Genomic DNA, 23,710 nt, shown 5'->3' with positions numbered 1-23,710 from the left:
CAGGTAAAATACCGGTACGGTAGCCGTACCATTTGCTAACCCATGGCTTATATTATTTGTTCAAACCACAACCACACTCGATGATTTAATAATAATGGAAGTTTCTATTCCGTTTGAACCGGGAAGGAATGGAAATTGGTTGCTATGATCTGGCAGTTGTTCGTTTTGTCGCATGGAGGCGATAACATCACTGTGAGTTCTCTTTCTATGAATTGTGCATGTGTTTTTGTTAGATTTAAATTATGTTATTTGATATAGAATTAGGGCTCAATCGTTCATATGTACTAGCAAGTTAACAGTTACAAGTTTCTAGGTTACGATATCTGCACATTATACACGCAAATACATAGGGCTGTAAATGAAGCCTTGTTAATGTTTGTTTGTTTAGCATTTAACTTGTTCACGAACGCCAACCGAACGGAAAATCTTCTTCGTGTTCGTTCGTTAAGGAATTGAACTTGTTCATGTTCTATATAAGAAAAAAGAGCAAAAATTCTTAATCCAAAACATTTGACCTAATTACCTTAATTACATTTAAAGTTAAGCACTTGAGATAATAATAATAATAATAATAATCATAAGCATAATCATCCACTTATAATGTCAAGTTAGATTTGTTGTAAGTTCAAGTAAATAAAACAAATCATTAATGAAACGAACTTAACATAATCAATAAAATTATAAATTTAAATGTCAGGCTGGCTATTACAAAAAAAATATTAACAAACCTTTAACTAACGAACATAAACGAACATAAATGAACACATTACCGAACGTTCACGAACACAAATGAACGAACGCAACCTATGTCCATGTTCCTTCATTTAACTAAATGAACAAAATTTCTTTTTTGTTTTCGTTCGTTTATTAAACGAACAAACTTAAAAGAACTTCCCTCCGAACGGTTCACGAATTGTTCACTGAACATTTGGTTTGTTTACTGTTTACTGTAAACAGTACGGGGCATTGGTAATCAAATAAAAAAAATAGAAATCGACGGTTTACGCAGATTTACTTCGTCGTCTCGAACACCTCTCTCGGTTTTCCGGCGATGGAGCTGTTCTTCGTCACCATCTCCTTTGTTGTGCCTGAAAACGTGAAGATCGCCTCTGTTTGCGTTGTGGTGGTGCCGTCCATGGCTGTTTGGTGGTAGAGGAGTTGTGTTGGTGGTGAAGAGGATGAAGATGATGGCGGTGGTGGTCATAGGAGGTGGTGTGACGGTGAAGATGGATTGGGGAAGTGGTGGTTGTGGGCCCCACTATCATCCACGTCAACAAAAACTTACGGAGTCAAGATTCCGTTAGCAAAAACGCTCGGTGGAGAAAAATAGGTTGAAAGTTGGAACTGTTCTGGTACATTTCTTAAGTTGGGCTTAGCAATGAGTCAAGTTGGGATTATTAAATTTCAATATCCCTTTATAATAATGTCATTGTTTGGTTTTAGAACATTGATTAGTTCTCATAAGCCAACTTTACGATAGGTGTTAGCGTTCATTAGAGGTGCACAAATCGGTTTTTTTGAAAAAACCGGTTCGGTTTTTAACCGGACCGGTTTTTTTTATCCAGAAAAAAACCGGTTCGGTTAATAACCGGACCGGTTATTAACCGGTTATTATTGCTGAAAACTCAAACCGGCCAAACCGGTTTGGACCGGTTTAGAAACCGGTTAGAACCGGTTATTAAACCGGTTTTTTTATAACCGGTTTTTAAAAACCGGTCTAACCGGTTAACCGGTTTTTTTTTTTTTTTTTTTTTTTTTTTTTTTTTTTTTTTTTTTTTTTGCTTTAGGGTTTAGGGTTTCGTTGTTAGCATTCTTTGCTTGGAAGATTAAAAACACATAACTTTCATTTATAGCTTTTACATTAAAAATACAAACATTAAATCGTTATCGCATATTCGTAACTCAAAAATACAAACATTAAAGAATGTTTAGACACGATTACATTAACAAGTTGATGTTTGTTACTCATTTTCTTCGCTACCTGTAAGGCCCCGAACCCGGTAGCCCTACTTTAACGTCGGATTTACTCATAAACACAGTCCTTCAAATCAGAGTTTATTAAAAACTTTTCGCGGAATATAAAACGTCAATCATTTGTTACAAAACATTAAATCTTTTCTTTGATACCATAACACAAAACTTTATATTTAAAACATCTTTACTTCTTTCTTCAGATGCCAGCCGTTCAATCCATGCCGTGTGTCATCCTCATGCTAGCTCTATAATCAGCTCACCTGCGTGCATACTAAAAGTCAGCTACGCTGAGTGAGTTCTAGTTAATCATACAATATCATACAATACCTTCTTACATACATTCGTACTTAACCTCATAACTTTCTTTCATACACACATAAGTACTCATACCTTCATTCTTACTTACATACTTTCTTTCTTACTTACATACTTTCTTTACATTCATAATCATACGTTTTAAAGAGCCTTTCGCCCTATAACCTCACAGATATTATAAGGGTCTGGTCCCTAGTTTTCGAATATTAGAAGGGTTCGATTCCCTAACATCACAGATATTATAAGGGTCTGGTCCCTATCATCACAGATATTATAAGGGTCTGGTCCCTATCATCACAGATATTATAAGGGTCTGGTCCCTAACATCACAGATATTATAAGGGTCTGGTCCCTAACATCACAGATATTATAAGGGTCTGGTCCCTAGTTTTCGAATATTAGAAGGGTTCGATTCCCTCTTCGTCACCATACAACCATACATCATACCTCGAGTATTAGTAGGGCTCGGTACCCTTTTCGTAACCATACATTATCATTTCTTTCTTCTATTATCTCTATCATGTTCATACACATAAACATACATATCATACTTACCTTACACATAGTGTTACAACCTGACAGTACGTGCAATATCCGAAGATCGTTCACGTACCATCAAGCAATCATTCCTATATATCATATCATTCACATAAGGCATACACTTATCTCTTAGGATAAGCGTATTAACAAACATATCGAGTATGCACACAGCCCCGAAAACATAACACATAAATGGGGCTAGAAACTCACCTGAACACGGTTACGTTCTCCGTTGATTGTAATTCCTTTCTTTAACTGGGCTCGGCTAACTGTATAATATTTACACATATCAATTAACTACTACTACTCGTTTTCGATAACTGCCTTAACACATTTTCCATTAGGTTTTTAATTCATTTTATAAACGAACTTCACTTCAGGCGAAGTTAAACCTTAGGCGAACTTGGAAACAACTTGGTTCTGGCTTGATTCGATCGAATAGGGACATATTCGATCGAATCTGAGGCACACTCGATCGAACTAGACACACACTCGATCGAACCAGCTGGGAAAACTCGTTCGATCGAACATGGCACTCGTTCGATCGGATAGATACTCGTTCGATCGAATACGGATCTCATTCGGTCGAATGAGGCGGAGACCATTCGGTTGCTTTCTTATTCGATCGAATGGACTGGTTCGATTGACTCATTCGATCGAATGGACTGGTTCGATTGACTCATTCGATCGAATGGACTGATTCGACTCCTTCAAGCTGGGCGACGGAGAAACCTACGGGTTTTTCCGGATTTTCCAGATTTCGACCCAAAATCGAAGTTTTTGACATGGAAATGCTCGGGATTGAAAGGGCTATCGATTCCTAGTACTTTTAAACACAAAAGCTTGCATTTTGACACCAAAACAAGGCGGTTTTTGACCCGAAAACTCAAGTTACGAAAATGGGAGTTTTTGCTCGATTTGAGGTCGAAAATGGTTATGAAAACGGATGATTCTCGAGAGGGACTTACCAAAAACGATTAGGAACAAGATTGTGGACTCGGATTTGTGATTTGAGAACTTTCTCTCTCTAGCTTCTCTCTCTAGAAATGAGAGTGTTTGGGTGGGTGTAAGTGAAGGAAGATGGTGAAAATGGTGGAAGTGTCAAGAACTTTCGTTTATATACTACGGGTTTGGTTAGGCTCGGGTTGGCTTCCTACGGGTCGAGACAGGCCGAGTTCATAAAATAACTAAGCCCAAGACCCGTTCCTTACTCGACATTAAATAACTAAACATAACTTTCTTTTATTTATTTCCTGATAACCCGAGTAAACTTCCCATCTATTAATAAGTAATATAATTAATATTACCTTTGAAATTTCCGGATGTTACAAGTCTTCCCTCCTTAAAGAGGTTTCGTCCCCGAAACCTAACTTATTCCCTATAAAAGGAAAAACTTCTTACATTTACACGTTTTATAGAATTGCCTTCGCTTTCTGAGTTACCCTTCCTACTTCCGACTTTACAGCCATCGAATGGTGGTCATGTGTTTTAGCTATTTAAGGTAGCTTGTCCATGAGACCCTCGATGCACCAAGACTCATCTCATCCTTCTAAGGGTTTCGATTAGTACTTTTAACACTATTGTCTAAATCAACATTTCACCATAACATGATAATCATTCTTAACCAAACTCAAAATAATTACACACCACAGATAAACATAAGTTTTAAACCTTAACACAAAACAAGTTCTTAAGCAAATGTAATTTAATAGAACCATTGCATGAGCAATTATTCCTTCATCAGGTGTTCCTCTCTGCAGTTTCCCAAAGTCTTCATCCTTTCGCACCTACCGCCCCTGATTCCTTGCAATCCCTAGCCATGTGGTCAGCTTTTCCGCATTTGAAGCACTTTGGACGATCAGGGCATTCTCGAGAATAATGCCCACTCTTTCCACACCGATAGCACCTGTCTGTCCCAGTCTTACATTCTCCCAGGTGCACTTGCCCACACGTCTTACATGCATCCTTGTTCCCAACTTTGGCCTTCCTCTCATCAGTTGTTGTCACCATCTCGCCAGACCGCTTAGCAGAGGTAGCCCATTTCTTCTCCTTCTTTTCTCCTTCATGTCCTTCCTTTGGCTTCTTGCAATCCCTTGCTAGGTGCCCACGTCCTCCACAGTTGTGACACCTATGGTAATCATTACATTCCCCAGAGGAATGTCCTGCTCTTCCACACCTGTAGCAAACACCTAATCCCTTTCTGCACTCTCCGGGGTGTCTCTTCCCACATTTTTCACAAGCAGTGAACCCCTCTTGCCTTGCCTTCTTTTTGCGTGGATCCACCTCATCGGCTTCCTCTGGTTCTGGAGTTGGGTTCTTTTTCTTCTTTTCCCCCACCGTTCTTGCTCCCCCACAATCCCTAGCTAAGTGACCCGACTTACCACACTTATAACATTTCTGGTTCTCGGTGCAATCACGAGTTATGTGTCCCTTCTTCCCACATCGGTAGCACTGATTTGGACCAGCCTTGCATTCTCCTAGGTGCATCTTCCCGCACACTTTGCATGTTTCCCTTCCCGCGACCTTTAGTATCTTCTTCCCCGCATACTCCACGACATCTACAGATCCTTTGGTTCCTTTCGCTCCTCCCTTATAATCATCACCCTTCTTTCCGTCTCCTCCTGCCTTCTCAGTGGCCCTTGCATGGTTTTCGGCAGACTTGTCAGTACGAAATTTCTTCTCTGCAGCAGCTACAGCGTAAGAAATGGCAAATTGAGTAACAGGATCCAGCTGATACCCTTCATTGCTGCTTGGTCCTTGCAAAGTTTCACTTTTATCCTTTTTCGTGGTAGTAACTAGTTCTTCAGAAGGTTCTCGGACAACGCGTATTCCAAGAGGACGTCCAGTGTGACCTCCCTTACCAACAAACCTTTTTGCTCCAGCCATCGTAATCTAAAAGGGAAAACACAAACATCATCACTCAAGGAACTATCTAGTACAAGGATAGTAAGGCTAACAGGTAATAACAGTGGCCAGTTGTGATTAGCTGATCACGTTACTTTCCGTGTCCTATACACTTCCCTTTATGAGTCTATTTGTGCTGGTTCTACTTAAGCAGTTTGTCAAATCAAACAATCAATTATTCCTATCCCTGACGTTCTCATATCTTTCCTTTCTCATTAACATATATCATTTAATCATACACCTTACCTTTACTGATCTTGCTTGAGCGACACATGGCATTCTTGAACTGGCATCTTCTTTCCTTTCTTACTTAAATCCCATTTTCTGTTCGAGTCTAAGCATGTAGGATGCTTAAATCTCTCGAACTTATGCTCTGATACCAACTTGTAAGGCCCCGAACCCGGTAGCCCTACTTTAACGTCGGATTTACTCATAAACACAGTCCTTCAAATCAGAGTTTATTAAAAACTTTTCGCGGAATATAAAACGTCAATCATTTGTTACAAAACATTAAATCTTTTCTTTGATACCATAACACAAAACTTTATATTTAAAACATCTTTACTTCTTTCTTCAGATGCCAGCCGTTCAATCCATGCCGTGTGTCATCCTCATGCTAGCTCTATAATCAGCTCACCTGCGTGCATACTAAAAGTCAGCTACGCTGAGTGAGTTCTAGTTAATCATACAATATCATACAATACCTTCTTACATACATTCGTACTTAACCTCATAACTTTCTTTCATACACACATAAGTACTCATACCTTCATTCTTACTTACATACTTTCTTTCTTACTTACATACTTTCTTTACATTCATAATCATACGTTTTAAAGAGCCTTTCGCCCTATAACCTCACAGATATTATAAGGGTCTGGTCCCTAGTTTTCGAATATTAGAAGGGTTCGATTCCCTAACATCACAGATATTATAAGGGTCTGGTCCCTATCATCACAGATATTATAAGGGTCTGGTCCCTATCATCACAGATATTATAAGGGTCTGGTCCCTAACATCACAGATATTATAAGGGTCTGGTCCCTAACATCACAGATATTATAAGGGTCTGGTCCCTAGTTTTCGAATATTAGAAGGGTTCGATTCCCTCTTCGTCACCATACAACCATACATCATACCTCGAGTATTAGTAGGGCTCGGTACCCTTTTCGTAACCATACATTATCATTTCTTTCTTCTATTATCTCTATCATGTTCATACACATAAACATACATATCATACTTACCTTACACATAGTGTTACAACCTGACAGTACGTGCAATATCCGAAGATCGTTCACGTACCATCAAGCAATCATTCCTATATATCATATCATTCACATAAGGCATACACTTATCTCTTAGGATAAGCGTATTAACAAACATATCGAGTATGCACACAGCCCCGAAAACATAACACATAAATGGGGCTAGAAACTCACCTGAACACGGTTACGTTCTCCGTTGATTGTAATTCCTTTCTTTAACTGGGCTCGGCTAACTGTATAATATTTACACATATCAATTAACTACTACTACTCGTTTTCGATAACTGCCTTAACACATTTTCCATTAGGTTTTTAATTCATTTTATAAACGAACTTCACTTCAGGCGAAGTTAAACCTTAGGCGAACTTGGAAACAACTTGGTTCTGGCTTGATTCGATCGAATAGGGACATATTCGATCGAATCTGAGGCACACTCGATCGAACTAGACACACACTCGATCGAACCAGCTGGGAAAACTCGTTCGATCGAACATGGCACTCGTTCGATCGGATAGATACTCGTTCGATCGAATACGGATCTCATTCGGTCGAATGAGGCGGAGACCATTCGGTTGCTTTCTTATTCGATCGAATGGACTGGTTCGATTTGACTCATTCGATCGAATGGACTGGTTCGATTGACTCATTCGATCGAATGGACTGATTCGACTCCTTCAAGCTGGGCGACGGAGAAACCTACGGGTTTTTCCGGATTTTCCAGATTTCGACCCAAAATCGAAGTTTTTGACATGGAAATGCTCGGGATTGAAAGGGCTATCGATTCCTAGTACTTTTAAACACAAAAGCTTGCATTTTGACACCAAAACAAGGCGGTTTTTGACCCGAAAACTCAAGTTACGAAAATGGGAGTTTTTGCTCGATTTGAGGTCGAAAATGGTTATGAAAACGGATGATTCTCGAGAGGGACTTACCAAAAACGATTAGGAACAAGATTGTGGACTCGGATTTGTGATTTGAGAACTTTCTCTCTCTAGCTTCTCTCTCTAGAAATGAGAGTGTTTGGGTGGGTGTAAGTGAAGGAAGATGGTGAAAATGGTGGAAGTGTCAAGAACTTTCGTTTATATACTACGGGTTTGGTTAGGCTCGGGTTGGCTTCCTACGGGTCGAGACAGGCCGAGTTCATAAAATAACTAAGCCCAAGACCCGTTCCTTACTCGACATTAAATAACTAAACATAACTTTCTTTTATTTATTTCCTGATAACCCGAGTAAACTTCCCATCTATTAATAAGTAATATAATTAATATTACCTTTGAAATTTCCGGATGTTACACTACCCGATCCCGAGCTATTCCTTAGGTAATCGTCGTACGCGGCTTCTTCATCGGTCATTGGTTGAGTGTGTCCTTGATTGACCTCGTCTTCATACAAGGCCGCCTCATAGTCCATTTCCCCCTCGAGTGAGCGTTGATGTTGTGCCCTGTCTAAAGAGTCCAAGTAATCCTTGTAGCAAATCGACATCTCTACAGCTGGTGGAGTGAGTCGAGTCCTCCTAATCGATATAACCCTGCCAGAAACAGAAAAAGCAGACTCCGAAGCTACCGTGGAAGCTTGGACCGTTAGTAAATCTTTGGCCATGGCGGCGAGGATCGGAAACTCATCCTCCTTACCTCTCCACCAAGCCAGCAAATCAAGACTTCTAAATTCATCCGGAGTCATGTGTTTCACAAAGTTGGTACCACCATACCTTCCAAGTTCACTGCTTGGGGTGTTTACCCTTTGACGTTTACCGGCGTCTTCCCAAATCATGTAGTACATCCCCATTTCAAGGTCGGTTTGGGATTGGGATTGGGCAACAGCTCTTAACGAGTCATGAATTTGGGAAGACGACCCGTATCTTGTAAGGTAAACATCATACATGTTTGCCAAGGTGGTGTTGAAATCATTCTTTAAAGTTTGGCTATAATAGGGGTTTTGATCGTCGTTTAACCCTAGCTCATCACAAATTTTTTCTATTAAAGCTTCAACACCACCAACATTGATGCAAGGGTTTAACGCAGCAGCACAGGTCAAAACAGCGGGTAGTTCTTGAAAATATTTTTTAAATTTTTCTTTCATTTTTACACCCATATCAAAATAAGGTGCACCCCTACAATGAAGGTCACTCAACTTTGTGCACATGACAGCAATTTTTGGTAAAGCAATGGGGCTTGTTGGATAGTAAACCCCGGATAAACTACTTGTGCAAGATTTAAAAATTTGAAGAACCTCCGTAACGATCTCAATCAATAACCAGTTTCTAGGATCGTACGGTGCACATTTACCCCTATTTGACAAAATTTGATGAAACGCAATTAACGATTGTTTTTGTTGGATGGCTTTCTCAAACATTTCACAAGTCGAGTTCCATCTTGTTGGACAATCCCAGTTAGGCCCCAACCATTGACAGTTAGCTTCTTCACAAAATTTTTTGTATCTTGAAAATGTTGAATTGTTGCTAAAAACATCTCGTAACATTCTTTTAAAATTGTTTCTTTGCGTTTCGATCACGTTTAACCCATCTTGCACGGCCAAGTTGATAATATGTGCAATGCATCGGCTATGAAAAAACGCTCCATCACAGATAGGTTTATACTTTAATTTTAAATGGCCAACCGCGGCCGTATTGTTGGACGCGTTATCAAACGATATTGAAAAGATTTTATCTTCAATCTTGTATTGTCGAATGACTTTATCCAAGAGTTTAAAAATATTTCTACCCGTGTGCGGGTAATCAAACAATTGAAACGCAACGGTTCGTTTCATCATTTGCCACGACCGGGGGTCAACCCAATGAGCCGTCACACAAATGTATGAGTCGGGCGAACCATTAGGTACCGACCACACATCCGTGGTTAAGTTCACACCAGTTTGTAAGTTTGAAAAGTATGAAATTAGTTCGGATTTAGCGTTTTTCCATGCTTTAAGCATATCTCTTCTAAGGGTCGAACGACTTACGTGTTGGTAGCGTGGTTGAACATACGTTTGCATCATCTGCGTGAATTGAGGGTTGTCGAAGTGGTTGAAAGGAAGTGATTGTTGAATCACAAAGTTGCCAAACTGTTGACGTACCGCTTCAAGGTCGTACGTAAACACCGTTCCTTGATTCGTCATCTCCGGCTGCGAACTACTTCCGGATTCGTCCTTCAAGACCTTGCAAGAGGGCTTTTCTACATGAGCTCTTAAACTGGAGTTTGCTTCTTTGTTATAAAACTTCAAACAATGTTTGCATCTAGCTTTTTGGGTTCCGTTAGACATTTCGCATAGGTCGAAATGTTGCCAAATATCTTGGTTTCGTTTCGTGGGGATGACCCGAACGACGGTTTCTCCCGTGTTCGAGGCACCCATGTTGACCGATGAAGCAGCACTTTGGGAGGCCATGATAATCGACTACGAATTAAGAGTGGTATACTCGAGTATGAAATAAACGACTACGAAAGAAGAGCGTTTGGAGTTGTATAATCGCGTATGAAATAAACGTTTAGAGCTTTTGGAGTTGTATAATCAAGTGTGATCTAACCAATACCCAACCTAAACTATATATAGATGTTTGTGGGGGTAAAATGGTAAAAAAACCAAAAAAAAACGGCTAAAAAACGGTCAAAAACACAAAAAAAACGGCTATAAGGCCGTTTGGTAACGTTCGAAAACCGGTTAAACCGGTTAACCGGTTATTAAAAAACCGGTTAACCGGTTTTTTTTATAACGGTAATAACCGGTTATTTTAAAAACCGGTTAACCGGTTTTTTAATAACCGGTTATTAAAAAAAACCGGTTTTTTTTATAACCGGTTATAAAACCGGTTTTGGGTCCAAAACTTATAACCGATACGTAAACCGGTTACGTAAACCGGTCAAACCGGTTTTTAAAAAAACCGGTTTTTAAAAAACCGGTTTTCGGTTAAACCGGCCAAACCGGTTCCGTAACCGGTTTTTTTGACCACCTCTAGCGTTCATGAATATACGATCCAGTCAATTTCCGGATATAATAAATGCGTACTTATTTTTTAAATCGACCACGTAGATCTGCCCCTATATATTGTAACCTAGAATTAGGATTTAAAATAGAGCTAGAGGGTAATCTACTCACTGTTGGTTGTATTCCTTCTTCACACAGGTTTTAGGATATTATACATCTAAAGAAGTAAGAAGACATACCCAAGACCAACTTAGTAAATAGAATTAGAGATGTCTGTCATATTGTATATCATAAATTTGTCTTGTTATATTAGGTAGAGTAGCATATTTACAGATTTCAGTATTAGAAATTGTTGGTTAAAACAGGCAGCTATGATTAGACATGATATTATTCTTGTAAATTTCTTTGTTATTATGTTTTTTTAATATACTTTTTGTCTATTTGATAATACCTTACCGTTAGATGAAAAACAAATGAAAGTACAAGAAGATATATATGTCGAGATCATATAATAAAATACACAATCTAACATTTTACCAAATCATCTCCCTTGAACTGAAATGCTCTGCGAAAATTCTCCAGCCTGTGAGGCGGTTAGAACCCTAGAAAGGCATTGTGAAACCTCATTCATATCCGGCGAGCTGATGGATCTTTATCGAGGCAATCGTCAATCAATTTGATCACAGACCTGGAGAGCTGCGGAGGATAATTCCCTTGGAGGCGTTGGTCAATGAAAGCGGTCAACTTTTCGTTTTTGTCAGTGTTTTCTTCCTCAAGGACATCATATAAAACCTCAGACAAATTTTTGTTCACCTTCTCGTATAGTTCAGAAATATGTTTTCCTGTAACTATTTCAAGCAACAGAACACCTAATCCGTAGACATCAAGCTTTGTGGAGATCAAACCGTTTTCCAAATACTCGGGGGACATGTAACCTCTAGTACCAACAATGTGTCGGGTCAGTGCGAATTGACCTTCTTGTCCTTCAGCAGACCTTGCAAGATCAAAATTTGTAATCTTGGCTCTGAAATCACCATCAAGAAGAATGTTGCTGCTTTCTAGATTCTTGTAAACATACGGAGGCGTGGTATAACTGTGGAGGTAATCAAGCCCATTTGCTACGTCTAAACCGATTTGCATTCTCTGCATCCAGTTTAACAATTTGTTGCTGCCTTGTGCATTATAATAGATCCAATCGCTTAATGGCCCATTAACAGCAAACTCATAAACAAGGTACCAATAACCTTCACTAAAACAAACACCTGATAAACTTATAAGATTATGATGGTGAATGGTGTTGAGTAAACGAATCTCGTTCGACACGTCACCATGCATTTTCTTGATGGCAACACGTCCTCCTCTGATTGTACCTTGGTAAACAGACCCTTTAATTAAACATTTAGAGCTAAATTCTTGTGTGGCTGATTCAAGTTCTTCAAATTTGTAAACTTTGAGGGATTGAGCTATGTTACTTAAAACTCTCCATGAATTCTGACTCTTCATCAAAATCCAACTTCTTATCCCCCGGTTTCTCAATTGCTTCAAAGCTCTGAGAAACAGAAGAAGTCGTAGGCAGAGCCGTTTTCCTTCTCTTTAAAAAGAAAAACCAGAAAGCGCATAACCCGATACCAAATGTGAGAACAACCCCTGCAAGGGTTCCTACAAGAATATACACCCATTTATGATGATTGGCTGAGGGCGGAGGTAGTGGCTGTATTGGTGTTGGTGGTGGCGATGTGGCTGGCGGTGGCGGTGGTGCTATGATTTGCAATCTTGTAGGCGGATTTGTAAGGGGAACTAAAAGGGTGGTAAAGGGGTAGATATTATAATCCTGTTCTGATAATTCATTAGCTTGAAGAATCATTCCAGTATCAACATCAAAACTAGCACTTATACCCGAAACCGTTTGTCCCCAAGTGACCAAGTAAGATAACAAATACCTAACACCAGCAGCGGCTTGTTTTTCAGTCGGACAAGCACATCTTAATGGCACAGTTAGTTTAGAACCTGTATAGATATTAGTAGTAAGATTACTTCTTTCAGCATTAATAGCATGACAAGTGGACAGCCCTCCGAAAGTGTCGTTAGCGATCAATAAAGGTATGTCTCCGGACTGGATAACATATGTGGCATTCGCTTGGTACACCTGACCGACACACGAACACCGGGTGGGCACAAGCACGATTTCACCGGTTCCAAAAGTGTAGGTTTGTGAGACAGAGTTGAGTTGTGAGAGCTGAGTTGGGTTTGCATTTAACAGATTGGAGATGGAAGCAACAGTGTTGTAAGGCGGGTTGGATCGGAAGGTGAGGTAAGCTTGACAGGTGCGATTAACACCGTCACAAGCATAACCAAAAACCGAAGTTGAAGCGTTTTTGATAGCACAGTTTGTAGTCAACTTCCTGATGTATGGTTGCTGGGCTTGGCCCAAAACATGTGGACAGAGTAAGAAGAAACAACAAACGGAGAGAAAACGCAGGGACGACGACATGTTTGGAAGGAGTTGACTTAGTTGGATGAAGGGATGATGATAGAAATGAATAATATTGTTATGTGGGGATTTAGTAAGGAAGGTTTTGAATTGAAATTGTCATGGTGGGAAGGTATTGGAATCAAGTGATTTGATGAATTGATTGGAGTGTATACGATAACTGATTTGAATTGAATTGGTGGTAAATGTAGAAGGCTGTTGGGGTCAACGGAGGTTGAGAGTGAGACAAAAGACAGCAATTTCCTGGTAAACGTGGAAGGTTTGTTCAAATGTTGGTGGAAAAAGTTTATTTCAACGTGTTGACAACTTGCTACCATGGCCCACATAGGAAAGAATAAATGAATACTTTTGGTTGAGGAAATGATAATCAAAATTCAAATAGAATAAAAAGATTAATATTTTAGGTGTGTATGTATTATAGTACTATTATAATAAACGTTGAAGCCAGCATGAGCCGGCTAAGACATAGTCTGGTCGGAGTGGGGCAATGAGCCGGTTAAGACAACATAATTTGGTCAAAGTGAGGCAACGGTACTTTTCAAATTGGAGTGCAGTGGCCTAAAAACAGCATCGTTCTAAAAAAAGAATAAACTAGAGACTTATGTGTTATATTTTACTAGTAGTAAACCCGAATAATTTTGTGGTGTCGAAAATTTACAACACAATTTTTTCAATTAATAAAATCATAATTTAACCAAAATATGCATATGTTAGGTTAATTCCACTCAATACTTTTGGTCAATTAAAAATCTCTTGGAAGGATTCTCAATTCTTATTGATCAACCTTTTTATAAAAAAAATATTTTTGTGAGTTTGATAGAGGTTTTTTTAATTACTTTTTCTTGTTAAGGTGAGAAGGATAGCGTATGTTGACAATAAAAATATCCTTAAATAATATATATTTTCAAATCAAAGAATATCAATAATTAAAAAGAAAAGACAAAAAAGACTAATATCAACGCAGTCTGATCCAAACAGCATGACCTGGTACCCCATCGTGTACCACAAACAACATATAATACCCCGGAGGCGCAACATTAGGAGACGAAGGCGCCCGCACAGTAACCTTATACCCAAACAACGATACTTGTTCCACAACCACAACACGCAAAACCAAAACCCTTTGGTTCATCGCGAAGGAGTGAGTCGTAAACGAGGGCGCAACCAACGTTACCGTGACCCTCCGATCCAAACCACTCAAACTCATACTCAACGTGACACCAAAATACTGACCGTACGATACACTTTCATCAGCACCGTATTCAACGGTCAAGATTGAAGGTTTATAATAAGCGAATCGCTCGTCCATGTACGGAGGCGAAAACGACTCCAAACTTAGATCAGTTGGGTACTCTACTCCAGTGAACTCGTACCCCACGTGTGGATTACTTCCACCCACTAAGATCCTGCCATCTGGCAATAATGCAGCTGATGAATGGTACATCCTTGGTCTTGTTGTAGGATTTAACACAGTGAATAATCTTTTTCTCGGCTCGTAAAGAACCGGATGCAAAGCCGGTTCAACCGCATTCTCCCAGCCGGCAGTTCCTCGTGCGGCTCCGTTAATAATAAGCACATCTCCAGTCGGTAATAATATCATATCCGGCATCACTCGCTGGAGAGGCATTTCCTCCATGACCCATTTCGGCTGAGGCTCAACAAGGTTCATACGCCCGCATGTCCGTGAAGCCGCAGCGTAAACGCCATTCTCCGCCATCGAAAACGACCCCCCTAACACGCCTCCGCATATCATAACCTCTACCGCCACTGCAGCAGCTGAAGACTCTACGTTTAACGAAATTGGAAGTAAAACCGACGAACCGGTTGATGGGTACGATCGTTTTTCGCCGGGAATGGGCGGAAACTCACGAACAATTTTCCCGTGAATGTAATCGAGCAAAACCGAACGTTGGTTCGCGAATATAAACAGGTTTCCGTCTGGTAAGATGTGTAGAAACGGGTAAAGATTGTTTTCTTCTTTGTAATCAGTTGTTTCGAGTAAAAATGTGAGGTTAAATAATAATAAAGGAGAAGCTCCGGCAGGGTTTTGTGGGAAGAACTCGTAGCTATATGCTCTACGCCCGCCGACGATAATAATATTCCCGTCGGGAAGAATATGATTCGAAGCGTACCACCGTTGAACGTTTAGATCTCTTCTCAACTCAACCCAATCACACGTTTCATCACGATCATCACACGGAGTGAATGAACGTATTTTGTGATTACCGGCGTGGTAACCGCCGGTTTGGACAAGTGTGCCGGTAGGGTTAACGGCTCCTGAGGAGCACCATACGTCGGTTTGGACGTAAAGTGGGCGGAATGTGTTTGATGGGACGTCGTAGAGGATGGAATGAGCGGTGCAGTCGGGTTGGATGAGTTCGTCATTGAGCCGGCAGGGTCGACCGAATGGTAGACTTAGGTTTGATGGGCCGAAGTCGGTCCGGTCGAAGATGACGACTTTGTTATTATGTAGGAGTTGCATGTGCATGGCGGATATGCCTATGTTTTGTTGTAGAACAGCCCATGTTCCCAAAGGTTTTCTTGATTCAAGTTTTGTTGTGTTAAATATCAATGGGTCATTTGGTGTTATGGGTGGTTGTGGAGGTAGTGTAGGTGGTGGTGCCGGACTCACGACGCCGTGGCGGTGGCCGGAGATAGAAACATGGAGGAAGATGAAGATGAAGATCATGAACATTAATGCTGCCATACCAATTTGTAGAAAAGGTAAAACTTGGTTTTCTTGTGACCCCTCAATGGAAGCTTAAGGGCGTCGAAGAGGCTGCCGCAAAGGAAGTTTTACTTGCCAACCTTAACAAGAGCGAAGCCGAACGCGCCCATAACGAAGCTCAAGCTGCCCTCCAATGGCTTCTTCGAGAAGCGTTGCCTCAGGTATGTTTAGTTTTATCTTCACGCTTTTCTTTTGTAAGAAAAGGTTCTAATACTTGTGTTTTCTTTGTAGGTTGTGCGTCGGGTCTTTTCAGAGACCTCTTACGATGATGCTATGACCGCAGCCCTCAACGCTTCTCATGAGGATGGGGAAAAGGCCGGCTTCTTGCTTGGTCTAGGGTTTGTTGAGAAAGGCGTCCCGCCTTCCAACTTCCCTTTGTTCAATGTGGATACCGAAGCCATTTATGACCAAGCATTGAACCAATACGCCGCCTTCCCGCATCCAGTGGTGGAGAAGGTGGACGAAGTAGCTGCTGCTGATGATGGGTTAGCTGTCCTCAAAGCGTTCCTCGAACCACCCCGTTCTTCTGACGGAGCGGGTCCAAGTGGAAGCGTCCCTGAAGCTTGATCCTGAAGATCCCTTCCCATTGCTAAGACTTGTATAGTTTTTTTTTTTTTTTTTTTTTCTTTTAGGCGGGTAGTTTCCCGGCCATCCTTGTAATATATTCTTGAAATATTAATCTTTTTGCGTATGAGATTGTTATTTCCTTCTTTGGGTTCCTTGCTTTATAAACTTATGACTTGCATACTTAGTTTAAATTAGCAATTTTCCAAGTGTTTAGAATAAGAACCTTTGAACGTGGTTGATAGTGGGTTAAAGTTTCGCTTCCTCCTTCGTGATTGTGCGGGTGGAACCGTCACTTGCACTTGGTAGGATGGCTAAACTTTAACTTATATCTGACCTGCGTGTAGGTTTTCCTTTTCGAAATTTCTAAGGCATTAAGATAAGTTGACCTTTGAACGTTGTTGATAACAGGAAGTCTTGCTTCCTCTTTCGTGATTGTGCGGGTAGAACCGTCACTTGCACTTAGTAGGATGGCAAAACTTTACCTTTATCTGACCTGCGTGTAGGTTTTTCTTACCTTTTGAGGATAAGTTAACCTTTGAACGTGGTTGATAATAGGTGTGAAGTTTTGCTTCCTCTTTCGTGATTGTGCGGGTAGAACCGTCACTTGCACTTAGTAGGATGGCAAAACTTTACCCTTATCTGACCTGCGTGTAGGTTTTTCTTATCCTTTTTAAGAATTTTGTTTTGAACCGTTCGACGCGCGGTTGTCGATAGGTTAGTGTTCATTTTCCTTTCGTGATTCATGCTGATAGACCGGCACTTTCATTTAATGGGATAATTGAATTCTCCTTCAACTGACTCTGCGTGAAGGTTTGCCACGTTATTGGGTTCGTGCGGGTAAGACCGCCTTCCCACGCAACGACTTCACGTAATGTGAATGCCGTCACCAGTGTTGGATAGTTTAACCGTTCGATGCGCGGTTGTTGATAGGTTATTATTCAGTTTTCTTAATGATTCATGCGGATAGACCGGCACTTTCATTTTTGGGTGCTGAACTTTTTCCCCTTCAACTGACCTGCGTGAAGGTTTGTCACGTTGCTGGGTTCGTGCGGGTAGGACCGCCTTCCCATGCAATGACGACGTAATTATGCGGTGAAAACCGGCATATTAGTTCAGAAAAGTATAAATGTAAAATCATCAGCTTCGGTGTTCTTAAAGAGAATCATTTCCATTAGAAGTGGCTCTTGGCCTTTTCTTTACAAATTGGAATTGATTTACATGCAGACTGTGTAAATGAGCTCCCTTCCATGTTGGGATGGGAGTGCCATCGAGCCGATACGCACCTGGTTCGGGATCTCGTTCTTTACGCAGCATGTAGTCTCGATTTTGAAGCTGGAATTGATTCGTGTTTTCCCCAGCTGGGGTTCTATACGCACTCGCCTGCTCAGCCTTTATTACGCCACGAGGTGCGCGAGCGTCCCATCTCTGACAAATGCTTCGACCATATCTTTTACATCTATGCATTCTTCAGTGTTGTGGCCCTTTGTCTTGTGAAAGTCACAGTATTTGCTCCGATCAGCATCGTGACGATGTCGGATTATTGGAGGCTTTGGCCATGGGAGCTCTTCAGTGGCGAATATCTCAGTGACGCTTTTGGTGAGTGGCGTCCATCTGGAGTTCCGGTGCGACTGTACATTATCCCTTCCGTCCAACCGATGTTGCAAGCCGGATGAGGTGTCAAAGTTTACCCTTGACTGCCAAATGCCTAGCTTTCGTTTTTTATTTAGTCGGGCGGTGAGGACGTTGTCTTCTCTCGTCCTCTGGGTGTAGAGGTTTGTGCTCTGTGGGAGATCTCTACCCAGTTGCTTCTCTGTTTCCGCATAGCGTTTTGCTGCTGTCATGATGCCATCCCATGTGGATGGCATGCCATCTTTACCCGTTAGGGTGCGGATGAGCTCTGGGTCATGTGCGCCCTGGATGAAGGCAGCGCGAACGAGATCTTCGCTGATATTGCCCAAACTTAGCTTCTTTGAGTTGAAGCGAGTGATGAAGTTTGGCAGAGATTCATCTTCCTCTCGTATGCATTTGAGGATTGTCCATTGCTCCTCGGTATACTTTCGTTGCTGGCTGAAGTGTTGGCTAAACTTCTGTTGGAAGTCTGCCCAGTCGTAGATGTGGTTGACCGGTAGACGATCGAACCATGCTCTAGCAGCCCCCACCAGCGTCATTTGGAACATGTAACACCACGTGGGTTCCGTCCAATTACTGACGGTTGCCCCCGCTATGAACCTGTTCAAATGATCGTCTGGATCAGATATACCGTCATATGTGCCTATGTTAGGCATTTGTTTGGCACTCTTTGGGGCGATTGCTTCAGCAATGTCCCTTGCAAATTTGGACGTTCCTGCATTTGCAACGTTTGGTCTGAACGTTTTAGAGAAGTCCCGTGGACTTCCACCTGTGCTTTTTGGTTTGAAGGCTTGTCCAAAATGCCTTTTCGGTTGGGATTCCGTTTCCTTACGCTTCCCTTTTGCCCTATGGCGAGGGTTCGCGTCGGAGTCGGATTCCTCCGAGTCATCCTCCCAGTATTCGAATTCGTCGGCCTGTTGCACGGAACGCAAGCGTTCGTCCAACTCAGCCTGGAATTCCTTTTGTCGTGCCTCCGCCCATGCCTTAACTTCATCGAGAGTCTGGCGGGGGAGTCTTCGTTTCTCAAACTGGATATCGGTGGATCCCAATAGGTGATCATTTACTGCACTTGCCCCAGCTTTGGTAAGTGGGGTAGTGTTCGTAAAATTTACTTCACTTGCCCCGGCTTCGGTAGCCGGGGTAGTGTTCGTAAAAACTGTGTTGCCGGTGTTCATCCCAGTAGCTGGGGTTGTGGTTACCGGAATTTCTCTAACCATCTTTGTAGAAGTTTGAAAAAACTGGAGAAAAATAAAGTTCTAGCTTTATGCACGGATGGCGCCAATGAAGAAACACTAACCTGACCCCGGGCAGATTACTGGTAACCTGGGGGTTGGATAGCTGTTTCCCACGAGGGGTTAGACCCTTGGAAGATGGTTCTTCTGATAACCTGCAAAACAGACACCGTGAGCTCGTCACTGAGAAGGGGGGGGTTCCTCCTTGTGACCACCCTCCGGCGTGAGAATCAGACTAGATTGCTCTTTAAATATAAAAGTATATTAAGAGATTGCTAGAGCAGATATCAGGTATATTATGATGATAATATGATAATGTAATGTGTGTCGATGATCATACCATTTGGGGTATTTATAGCCGAAGGTAGGTTTCCAAGGAGGTATGGCCGGCTGCAACAGTGTTCCTGTTCATCAACAGTAGCCTACGCACGTGCCCTGCTGGTAGTTGGTGGGTAGGCAGCGGCTGATAGTGACCAGGCCTGCTGTATACTGTTCCCTTTCCACCAACTGCCGGCTACGCACGTGGTATGACAGTAGTTGGTGAGTAGGCAGCGGCTAATAGTGATACAGTACAGGAGCATGCTGCTCGCCATGCTGTATCAGTGAGCTGTCGTATCTCTGATCAGATCTTTCGCCCATACCTCGTCAGGTACAGTAAAAGGTCCTTCAGTATACAGACTGGCTTATTTGGGCGGGAGTATTCCCCCTCCCGCCTCTGTGCGGGATTGCTCCCGGCTTTGCTCATTCTTTCAGGTGACACTGAATGATCGAGAGCTAAGTACCTAGTGCGTGTAGCCATGCTGCGCGGGTGGCCTTCCCTCATGGCTTGTATCCGAGGCTGCGGGAACAGGCGGAGTCCTTCACCATGGGAGGCATTTCCTGCGGGAACAGCTTGCGTACTGCGCGTAAGGACGTCACGTCTCTGAGCATGGTTGGTCCTGCGGATCCAGTTGGTTTTTGCGCAGACGTCCCTGTTTAAGGTGAGTCTTGCGGGACCAAATGGGCTCTACTGGGACCTACCTCTTCAGTTTTGTTGTAGAATAGCCCATGTTCCCAAAGGTTTTCTTGATTCAAGTTTTGTTGTGTTAAATATCAATGGGTCATTTGGTGTTATGGGTGGTTGTGGAGGTAGTGTAGGTGGTGGTGCCGGACTCACGACGCCGTGGCGGTGGCCGGAGATAGAAACATGGAGGAAGATGAAGATGAAGATCATGAACATTAATGCTGCCATACCAATTTGTAGAAAAGGTAAAACTTGGTTTTCTTGTGACCCCTCAATGGCATTTGTAATCAATTAGAGAATGCAAATTATAGTATGATAGAAATTGACATGTTTAAATTTGGATGAATTCATAAACAGTTGGCAAATATGGTCAAATCTTCCAAAATTTCATTTTTATATGAATGCTGTCTATTGCTATTTATATCTTTGATTGATTTTATTTTGTGGGATATTAAGTTTTGGATTTGTATTTCTATCGTGATTCTCACTTTCATGGGGTGGTCAGGACTCGAGTTTTACTTTAGGTTCTCTTAAGGATTTTATTTTTTTATGTAGTTTGATGTTGTAGGTTCGAATTCCACTCGTGTGCCAAGTTCTTGGGTCTAAACTTGGGTAAAGTACCACAACGTGGATTAGAGCTCGCTACATTGGATCCCCATGAGAGTATTCCAAGTGTTTTGTTTGTGTTTGTCGTTAAAAATAGGATTTGCATTTCATAGGAATTGCCAATCACCTATCAACAACCATATAACCATATATATATAAGTTGTATGTTTTTCAAATTCTTGTTTGAGTTGTGAACAAGCTAACCGTGTCCAACCTAATCTGCTTTATACACCTAAACTTCTTTTAAATGTATTTAATTGGTTGATGTTGATACACCAATCTATTTACAAGAATATTCACTGTTCAATAAAAAATGATCTTTTAACGTATTGTGAAAGTTTTAGAAAGCGTGTGGATTTATATTTTTAGATAGACTAAAAATAAAATAAAAGTTAAACTAATGTAACCGGGTAATGAAAGTTGTGATTCTCTTTAGCATACCCATCAAGAAGCATGGAAGAAACAATCTAAAAAATGAAATTTGTTTTTTATCCTTGTGTTATATTAGTTTATTTGAGAAAACTGAAATTTAAAACATTAATATTGATTCTTACAATAGCTAAGAAATGAATAAAACATTAATTTGAAATTAAAGTAAAAGGGACAACGTACTATATAAAAAACAAGATTTGATGAAGAAAAAAAATGAAAGCATGGAAGAAACAATCTAAAAAAAAATATGAATTGGTTTTACCTTGACTCACACCTAAACCTTGATTATCACACAAACGTGAATGTTCTTTGAAGCTCAGCGACTCATGGCACCAATTGTGGGGGCATGGGGATGCTGTAGACCCCAAGTGCACAACAATACTCGTGACGGTGGTGGTAGTAGTTGAGAGGCTTTAGCTGCTAAGCTTATACCGAGGACATCCTTTTGGCATTGTCCCCAATGTGGTAATCATTCTATAACAAATGTCCTATGTTATCAAGCCAGCAAGGATCTCAATCGATCCACAATACAATTTAGCAACGACTTGTCTAATCTCTCGCAAATCTAACCCATGATACCCAAGAACATGACAAAAGAATCTATATAACTCATGGCTTATCCCACATAGGCTTCTTTGAACTTGGCTCTACTTCTCCACGTGTTAGTAATGCTAAAGATCTGTCATTTCTACATGACTACATGCAACCTAAGTAACACTTTTACTGATCTATACACATCTTTTTCGTTATCAAACATCTTACGTTTTCCAATTTTACTAAAAAAGCCTTTTGCCCGTATAAGACTCACAATACTCTCCTCATGATTTGTCTTTACAAACTAAACCTTACATAACTCTATTCAATTAAGCAATTTAAGTCGCCTACACCGATACATGTGTCTCATCTCATACTTGGAATCCATGATTGGGTCATCGTCATTCACAATTATTACATAAGTTGTGTACCCTGTGTCAACTTAGAAAGCTTTCCAAACTAACATTCCATATTTCTCCCTTTTTTCTCATGAACGGCTTTGCATGTTTCTCCTGTAATCTTATTAAGTGTCAACATGTTTTAGATCCTTTAGATCCAAAATCTAGTGATGTGTGGGGACTTACAACATGGTATGCAACGATAGTTTTTTGCTTTGTGGTTTTGTCATTCTTATTAGAGCATCTACAACAAGCCACGCCCCTCTAAGGTTTGAGTGATGTGACAAGGAAGCAAACTTGATGTGGCAAAAAAACACCATTGTGGTGCCAGGTCCAAGGAAACAAAGTCCATGGCTGCAAAATGCTTCAAACTTGCATAGTGGGTCCCTCCCCTCTTATACACACACATACATACTATATATACATATACATATGCATACATATTTAATATTTTTAATAAGGTTTGTGGATGTTTGATGTTGTGGAAGAAAGTTAAGGTTTTTAAGAAAAGTTTGAAATCTGATATGGCGATGATGTGTTGGTTTGTATGAGTTTGTTGTTGTGAATACTCTTATACATTAACTCTTTCTTAAAGTATGGAGTTGGGTGTCAAATGCTCATCTGTCTTTCAACTTGTACATGACTTGAAGAACAATTGCCGCATTTCAAAAATCAATCCCACTAACTTTTTTTTTCTAGTCGTAGCCTACTATTTTTATCTAGCTAACTTAAAGATTAGTTTAGTTAATGTGGTAGGTGAAACTCATCAACTATTATTACACACTATTGTGGGGTTTGTTTTTTTAACGTGACAAAACCGTTTTTACTTTATCATGGCTTTCCTTCGAATACCTTAACAAAGTAACATTGTGTATAAATTTTTCTTCTGCGCTATCATAAGCCCCTTTGGTAAACGAGTCAGCTACTCTTAACCCAATACTAATATTTGGCATTTTCATCGTCCCATGTCTAGAGGTGTACAAATTGGATAATTTCAGGAACTGAATTCGGTTTCGAGTTGGGTCAACAAAATTAAAAAATCAGGACAAGTAGGAACTAGTTCCTGATATGATTGGCTATTAGACCGGGTCGGATCCGGCGCGGATCAGATAGTACCGGGTCGGGAATATGTGATTATATAAAAGTTTAGATCCAGGAGTCTGCGGAGTT

General features: G+C 40.9%; 2 pseudogenes; both read right to left on the bottom strand.

Annotated features, from left to right (window-relative positions):
• Positions 1–11,361: 11,361 nt before the first annotated feature.
• LOC143613654 (lysM domain receptor-like kinase 4 pseudogene) lies at positions 11,362–13,636 on the bottom strand (annotated as a pseudogene).
• Positions 13,637–14,366: 730 nt separating this feature from the next.
• Positions 14,367–15,955, bottom strand: LOC143613656 (aldehyde oxidase GLOX1 pseudogene; annotated as a pseudogene).
• Between the last annotated feature and the right edge of the window lie 7,755 nt (positions 15,956–23,710).

The sequence above is a fragment of the Bidens hawaiensis genome, unplaced genomic scaffold (assembly GCF_021521415.1).
Source record: "Bidens hawaiensis isolate Kalapana, Puna unplaced genomic scaffold, B.hawaiensis_p1.1 tig00038002_1, whole genome shotgun sequence".
Classification (NCBI taxonomy): domain Eukaryota; kingdom Viridiplantae; phylum Streptophyta; class Magnoliopsida; order Asterales; family Asteraceae; genus Bidens; species Bidens hawaiensis.
The sequence above is the reverse complement of the archived record's forward strand: the minus strand, read 5'-3'. Positions and strand labels throughout refer to the sequence as shown.